Here is a 7,572-nt window from a genome sequence, read left to right as displayed (position 1 = left end):
CAAGGCGTGTCTTCATATCTCGCTTTGAGAGCTCAGAGCTTCGAAAAGACAGAGAAACATCGCAATCTGCATTCCTTGGTTAGATTTATAAAAAGGTTAGATATATAAAAAAATAGCCAAATTGACTGTAAGCGGTCTTGAATGCCAACATAACCGATGAAAATGTTTACAAATGTTTACAAAAACTTTAAATTACGTTCTCGAAAAATTAAGTTCTCGAAAAAAATACAAAATTTGGAATAAAAAGTTTATTTCCTATACTCTACACATGAGTCTCTAATGATAACACTAAAAATTTTCTACGGTAGAGTTATGTAGCTCTCCCTACAAAAAGGGAGTAACTGGAGTAAAAGGTCTGTTGGATTTTTTGTTATAAGTTGGAAAAATGACTTAAGCTTAATCGCATCTGTCTTCTTTAAATTGTAAAAAAGAAGATACAAACAGTAGCTTTCGCTTAGCTTATGGAAGCTGTTAAAAATGGTAAGATAATGAAAAAGAATAAACGGAATTTACCAAATTACCATAAAATTGCGCGGCAGTTTTTCCTACAAATATCAAAATTAAATCTCAAAAAGCTATCAACAAAAATCGGCAACAAGTGTATTAAAATTAACTTTTATACAGTAAACTGACCGGTTTAATTTAGACAAAAAAACGTGAAATGGGACGACAGACAAAAAGAAATATCTTTTAGGTTTTTCATCACTGTTCCGGTTGGTTTTTACAACAAGCATCCGTATTCTGGATATACGTCCGTGAATTGATCTCACTTTTTTCTTTTTCTTAATGAGCGTGCGCTGATTCAAATTATTATCTAAGTTTCTAGCAATTAATTTTCCCAACCTAGTCTACACATGGTTTGTCGCAACGTTGTAAGCTAATCCAAACAATTAGGTCTACGCAGGTGTAAATTGAGAGCGTAACAGAAAAAATCAAGTGGAGAAGTCTATTAAATTCTGTTTAAATAAGTACAAGTAGGATTTGAAAATTGAATATTTAGGCGAAAAAGGTGCTAGAAAATTTTCATCGACTGGCTTTTAAAAACACAACAACAGCAAAAAATCTGTGTTGAGAATCATAAATATTCTGCATTTTTTTCCAGAACAGCAAGACAAATGCAATCTTAACATTAACATTTTCCCAATTTAATCATTACCAATTCAACATCCCTTTTTTTCTATTGCCATTCATTACCAACCGCATGAAAGACCCATAAAAGTAGGTTTCTTTGAAGCTTGAAGACGAAGTTGGCATAAAATTCAAGAGAAACAATAAAAATTTCAAAACAGTTGTTGGATTGTGTCTGGATGTATCTAGAAATTGGAGGTCTGATTTTATCTGGAGATCTCAAATAAGTTTAATAGAAGGTTAATATTTTGACGGTTTTTATACTGAATTATCATTCATTTATATAGGGAATGGTGTTATTAGTCAAAAACAACGTAGTTGCTAATTTACAAACGTCCTAGTTGGGTTGGAGTCCCAGTGAATCCCATCGATGGATCATAGAAATTTCATAAGAAGTCCATCGATGGGTCATCGATTGTTCATTACCACTTTTCTCTGATCATAGAAAATCCATCGATGGGATTTCACTGGGTCATAGAAAATCCATCGATGAGATTTCACTGGATCATAGAAAATCCATCGATGGGAAAGCTCTGATTTTCACTGGGCCATAGAAAATCCATTAAAAACATCAAAAACAGGTCCGAAAAACGTCAAAAATAGGTCCGAAAAACGTCAAAAATATGTCCGAAAAACGTTAAGAATAGGTCAGAAAAACATCAAAAATAGGTCAGAAAACCGTCAAAATTGATCGGAAAAACGTCAAAAACTGGTCCGAAAAACGTCTCTCTTCAATTTACCCATAATTAGGCGTAATTGACCCAAACTGAGCATCAGAGCGAATTTCTTATCGGCAGCTTTTAAAATTGATATACCAATATGATCATGTAACTGAGGCCAAAATCGTTCCCAAAATTAGTCTCTCTTTTCTAAAGTTCTGTAATACAATTTTCAAAGTTTTGTTTCAATTTTCAGCAAATAGTGGCTGTGAGCTTTTAATTGGGTCTTGAGAACTTTCGATTTTTTTTGCATTAAAGATGCCACAAGATAGCTTGAACTACAAAGTAGTTGTATTGAGAGAAAATGACAAACTTTGGCATCACAAGAAAAATTATAAAAGAAAATTAAAAGATAGCATTTGTTTTTTAAATAAATGGAGGAAACAGAAAAAGAAGTTTTTTTGAACGTTAAACAATTGTTCGTTCTTTGAGTTATTAGAAGGGACAGATTATGCTTTCTTAAAGAGGGGAAAAATTTATGATTTTGAAAGCGCTGTAACTGTTGGTTTATGAGAAAAAATTAAATGGTCGCTCTTTTCTCTAGATTAACGTTAAGCCGGAAAATAATTTTTTATGCCACCATGCATTTTGAAGCAATCAAACACGGTGTCCTCGGTTTTAACATATTGAACAAATCACTTTTTTGACGAGCACAAATTCAATTATCAGTGGAAAAAAATAAAATCGAAACTTTTTCTCAGATGGTTAATTGAAAGTAAAAACTTTTGTATAGAAAAGATTAAAAGAATAAAATAACGTGTTAGAAAATCACCAAAAACTGATTTTTTCTTGAATTATAAGTATTGTTGTACAGGTTTGTTGTCTTTTACACTACTGCCCTAATTTCATCAGAAATACTTTTTTGTTTTGTGCGTAACATGAATCATTCAGGTTGTTAGTGAGCAGATATCTCTAATTTATCGGAAAAAAAGTTTGCTTCAGTTCAAGATAAAGTTTTAGGAAAATAAGGAGGGAAAAACACAAAAATAATTATTTTATTATGAATTTCTCACTACTAAGGACGGTTAGGCTTTAGTACGCCACCATATTAATCTCGGTGAGCCCTTAGTATGAGACTTTATTAATCTTGAAACGGCTTCATTACAGAACACTTAAACCGACCTTAATGCGAAACCTACGAATTCTTAACACGGCTGTTTACGGTGCCGTAGTCTATTTAACAAGAACTAAGTATGGTTTTCCTCTAAGATCTATGCTGCGCCGTACTACGGCCTCACCAAATTTTCCAAGTTTGAAAAATTTGGGCAAGCTTCAGTGGAAAAACAAAAATAATTCTATCGAACATTCCTCCCAAATATACATTGGGACTTCAGTTTCCAAGATTTTGTTTCAAAATTGGAAAAAAAAACCGATAACAATTATCCAGAGGTTAATGTGTTTTCACAACATTTTTGTTTTATTTTCCTTTACGTGAAATTGCCCAAACATTTAAAATTAGTTTGCAGTTGCAGCTTAAATTTTACGTACATCAAGGTTCTATATTGTATTCTGTCAATTTCAGTAAATTAAGGCGTTGGAGTACAGTGCGCGTTTTATGACAAAATTCAAGCGGTGAGGTGACTTCCAGCGCACAATAGTCTGATCAGGAGTGACTTTTGAGCGCACAATCGTCTGAACGATGGTCTGGGTTTGGTCTGGGCCATGGTTGCACAATCGTATCGACAATGGTCTGATTTTGGTCTGATCAGAGGTCCCTTCCGTCTGGTAAGGTCTGATCAGAGACAGTTTCGAGCGCACTTCGAGCGCACACGGTGTTTTGAGCGCACATGAGTCTGATCAGAGGTTACTTTGGTCTGGGATGGTCTGATCAGGGGCTACTTTCGTCTGGCACGGTTTGATCCGAGGTCACATCCGTATGGCTCCTCGATCTGGGTAAGGTATAAGTTCTCGTAAAAACAAATTCTCGTTAAAATAAATTCTCGTAAAAATAAATTACAATCACAGAAAATTGGTACAAATGGTTGACACACAAGTTATGTTACAGGCGATAAGACAAAACTATTGACAATGAGAGCTTTTCTAACCATTGGACTTGTTTTCATTATTGCCGTCCAGTCAATGAAAGATGGCGAAGAAATGACTTCAGAGAGGTCAACCAATGCTGTCCTTTCGTCACTCAATGCTCGAGATGTGTTGATGAGCCGGATGTTCGAATGGGTGATGATGAATTTGAAAGCTGCGTCCACTGGTGTATACCCTGCTGGGTGTAGGGATGGACAAAGGAACAAAACTAGATGATCGCTTGAAAGGTGGATAAGAACAGGATCAGACAGGATGGGACTCAGATTATTTCTAACTTCGATTGGGATCTAAATTAAAGACTGTATTCAATAAAAGAGCTTTGTTAAATTAAATTTACCTTTTAGTTTTATTTTCAGATGGCAAAAACTTGCGAAGAGGCGGCCTTGCTCAGTAATCAAAAACTTGCTCAGTAATATTTAAATAAAAGTGAATTCAAACCAAACATGGTTTCCACCATCTTGGTTTTGCTCCACTCAGGGGACGTTCAATTTTGATTAAGGTTTTCTAACGGATCCGATCCAGAAGGATAGTTGTATTATCTGAATTTAGATATTGCTTCCGCCTCAAAGAATTTTGTCCTTTCTCTTTGGAATGTTTTGGAATTCATCAGGCGTATACCAGGAAAGATTGTAGTTGAATGAAAGCGCATTGTTATATTCAGCCACAAAAACAAAAAATATTCACAAGTCAATTAGCTTAGTTGCTAATCGTGATAAGATTTACCACCGGAACATAGTTGGTTTAAATTCAAACAACGTCTAAGTCCGCCGAATTTAACTAAGTTTCAAAAATAAAAGCCAAAAACCTTTGAATTGATCAATTGATATGAAAAAATTGATACGAACAGTTTTCAGAAAAAAAGTCAGCAAATCATAATGTGATCTATATTGAAAAAAAGAATGTAGGCTCAATAAGAACAATTTATTTTTTTCGGCTTTTCACGGTTGCCGTTAGCGCTAACCATTTTTCAAGCTGTTCTTGGACAGCTTTTAAACAGTTCTCGTGCTTAACATTCAACTAAATTTTGATGACGCCAACCAACATTGGTGAAATGAAGCGAGGTACTACCGGGATATTGTTAGAAATGACGGTAAGCCAAGTTGAGCTGTAACACTTGCGAGAAAAATCAGGAAAAATATTGAAATAATCCGCAAAACGCCAGTGATTTTTGATGCCGGAGGGATGAACGTATCATACGCCGTTTTTACCTCTGGCATACGGTGTTGTCCATCTAGTCAAGTTACCACGTCCAAAATACACACACCCACACACACCCACACACCCACACACACACACACACACATACACACACACATACACACTAATACACACACACAAACACACACAAACACACTCACACACACGCAAACACACACACACGCATACAAACACACACTAAAACACAAACAAACAAACATGCATATACACACTTACACACACACTAATATACACACAAAGACACATGTACAAACACACATGCACATATACACAAACACACAAACACACATACAAACACACACAAACACACTCACACACACGCAAACACACACACACGCATACAAACACACACTAAAACACAAACAAACAAACATGCATATACACACTTACACACACACTAATATACACACAAAGACACATGTACAAACACACATGCACATATACACAAACACACAAACACACATACAAACACACACAAACAACAACACACACACTCAGACACACACGCAACAACACACACAAACACACACACACACACACACGCAAATACGCGCACACACTTTTTCTCTCTCTCAAACACACAAACACACACACGCAGACACTAATACTCACAAAGACACACAAAACCACTCTCACACACACACACTAATACACACACACAAACACACACAAACACACTCACACACACGCAAACACACACACACAAACACACATGTACGAACACATGCAAGCACACACAAACACAAACGCAAACACACACAAACACACTCAAACACGCAAACACACAGGCATACACACACATAAACACACACACTAAAACACACAAATACACATGCATACCAACGCACACCGACACACACGCAATCACCCACACACTTGCGCACATTCATACACACACACACAAACAAACACACACACACACACAAACACACACTCAAACAGACACGCAAACACACAAACAAACACACACACACATACACACACACACGCAAAAACGCGCTCACACTCTCTCAAACACACACACACACACAAACACACATGCACACTCACATAATCGCAAACACACACACATACACACACAAACACACGCACACACACAATTAGACACTCATAAACTCACACACACACACACAAACACACACACACACTCACACACACACGCAAACACACACATACACACACATGCGCAATCACACAAATGCAAGCACACAAACACACATGTATATACACACACATACACACACACTAATACAAACACAAGCTTACATGCATACACACACACACACACACACACAAACACACACACACACACTCACACACAGGCAACACACACGCACACACACACACACACTAATACACACACAAATTCACGCACACACACACTCACACACACGCAAACACGCATATACACAGGTACATACACACACACGCACACTCACACACACTCACACACGCACACAAGCACAAACGCACCCTCACACGCACACCCACACACACGCAAACACACACGCACAATTTTTCAATTGCCACGATGAGACAGAAGCTAGACAATAACGAGTGGCTGATGAATGCTCTCACCTCATTTCAACTTCTCCAGCAATTTTGGCAAGTACTTTTTGACATGTAGTATCCAGTAGTGGATGATCAGCTGTCACATATTCTTCCACAAAGTGAGGCTGACAGGAATGTCAGTCTCAAATTTACCTGGGGTTAAGGAGCTGAATGGATGTTATAAAAAATAAGATTGATGTAAGAAGCCTATCATTGTCTGGAAGATTAGCTAAACTGAGTTTGTTAGCTGTCGCGAGCAGAAATCCAGCGGTAGCCGCCTCAAGTCTATAATGATATCTCTATTCAGCTGAACTTCACTGTTTTATTTTTTTTGACAATATATCGTTAGAAATTTTGCGTTTTTCAGACCTTTGACGCACCTTATGAACTACCGACTTTTTATTGTCAATTTCTAGTAATACTGGTTGGTAACGTCGGTTAGTGTAGACTTGGCGGAAAACATGGACAAATATATAAGCTTTGAAATCCAGACAGCTGTCAATGTGGACAGTTTTGGTGGTGATGATGGCGAAAATCAACTGGTAGCGCTTCTGGAAGTTTCCTTTTGCGCTTATTTGTCCGAAAAATCCCAAAAAACCGACGAATGAACACCACCATTTTTCTTGTAAAGGGGACATGATGTTGAAATCAAAGGTATTTGACGGATTGGAAAGGAGACCATAATAGATGGCCAGATTGTCTTTCATCAAAAACCTTTGGATAAGAAAGCATCGGTGCTTTACGCTAAAGATACTTTGTGTCTACTCAAAGATACGATATCGTTGCTGAGAGAAACTTTTTTTAAATCACTATCTTGATGGAAACATATGTGATGAGCAGGCTCCATGTACAAATAGGTGGTGATGTCACTGCAACATGATTGGATATATTACAGTTTATATCATGAGCAAGA

General features: G+C 37.0%; 1 long non-coding RNA gene across 1 annotated transcript; it reads left to right on the top strand.

The window, feature by feature from the left end:
- The first annotated feature begins 967 nt into the window (after positions 1-967).
- Positions 968-4,233, top strand: LOC142355810 (uncharacterized). Its single transcript, XR_012761303.1, has 2 exons — positions 968-1,218; positions 3,853-4,233. It is a non-coding gene; the product is annotated as an uncharacterized LOC142355810 (long non-coding RNA).
- Positions 4,234-7,572: the final 3,339 nt, after the last annotated feature.

Source organism: Convolutriloba macropyga, unplaced genomic scaffold (genome assembly GCF_964194025.1).
Source record: "Convolutriloba macropyga unplaced genomic scaffold, txConMacr16.3 SCAFFOLD_3502, whole genome shotgun sequence".
NCBI classification, from domain to species: domain Eukaryota; kingdom Metazoa; phylum Xenacoelomorpha; order Acoela; family Convolutidae; genus Convolutriloba; species Convolutriloba macropyga.
The sequence above is the reverse complement of the archived record's forward strand: the minus strand, read 5'-3'. Positions and strand labels throughout refer to the sequence as shown.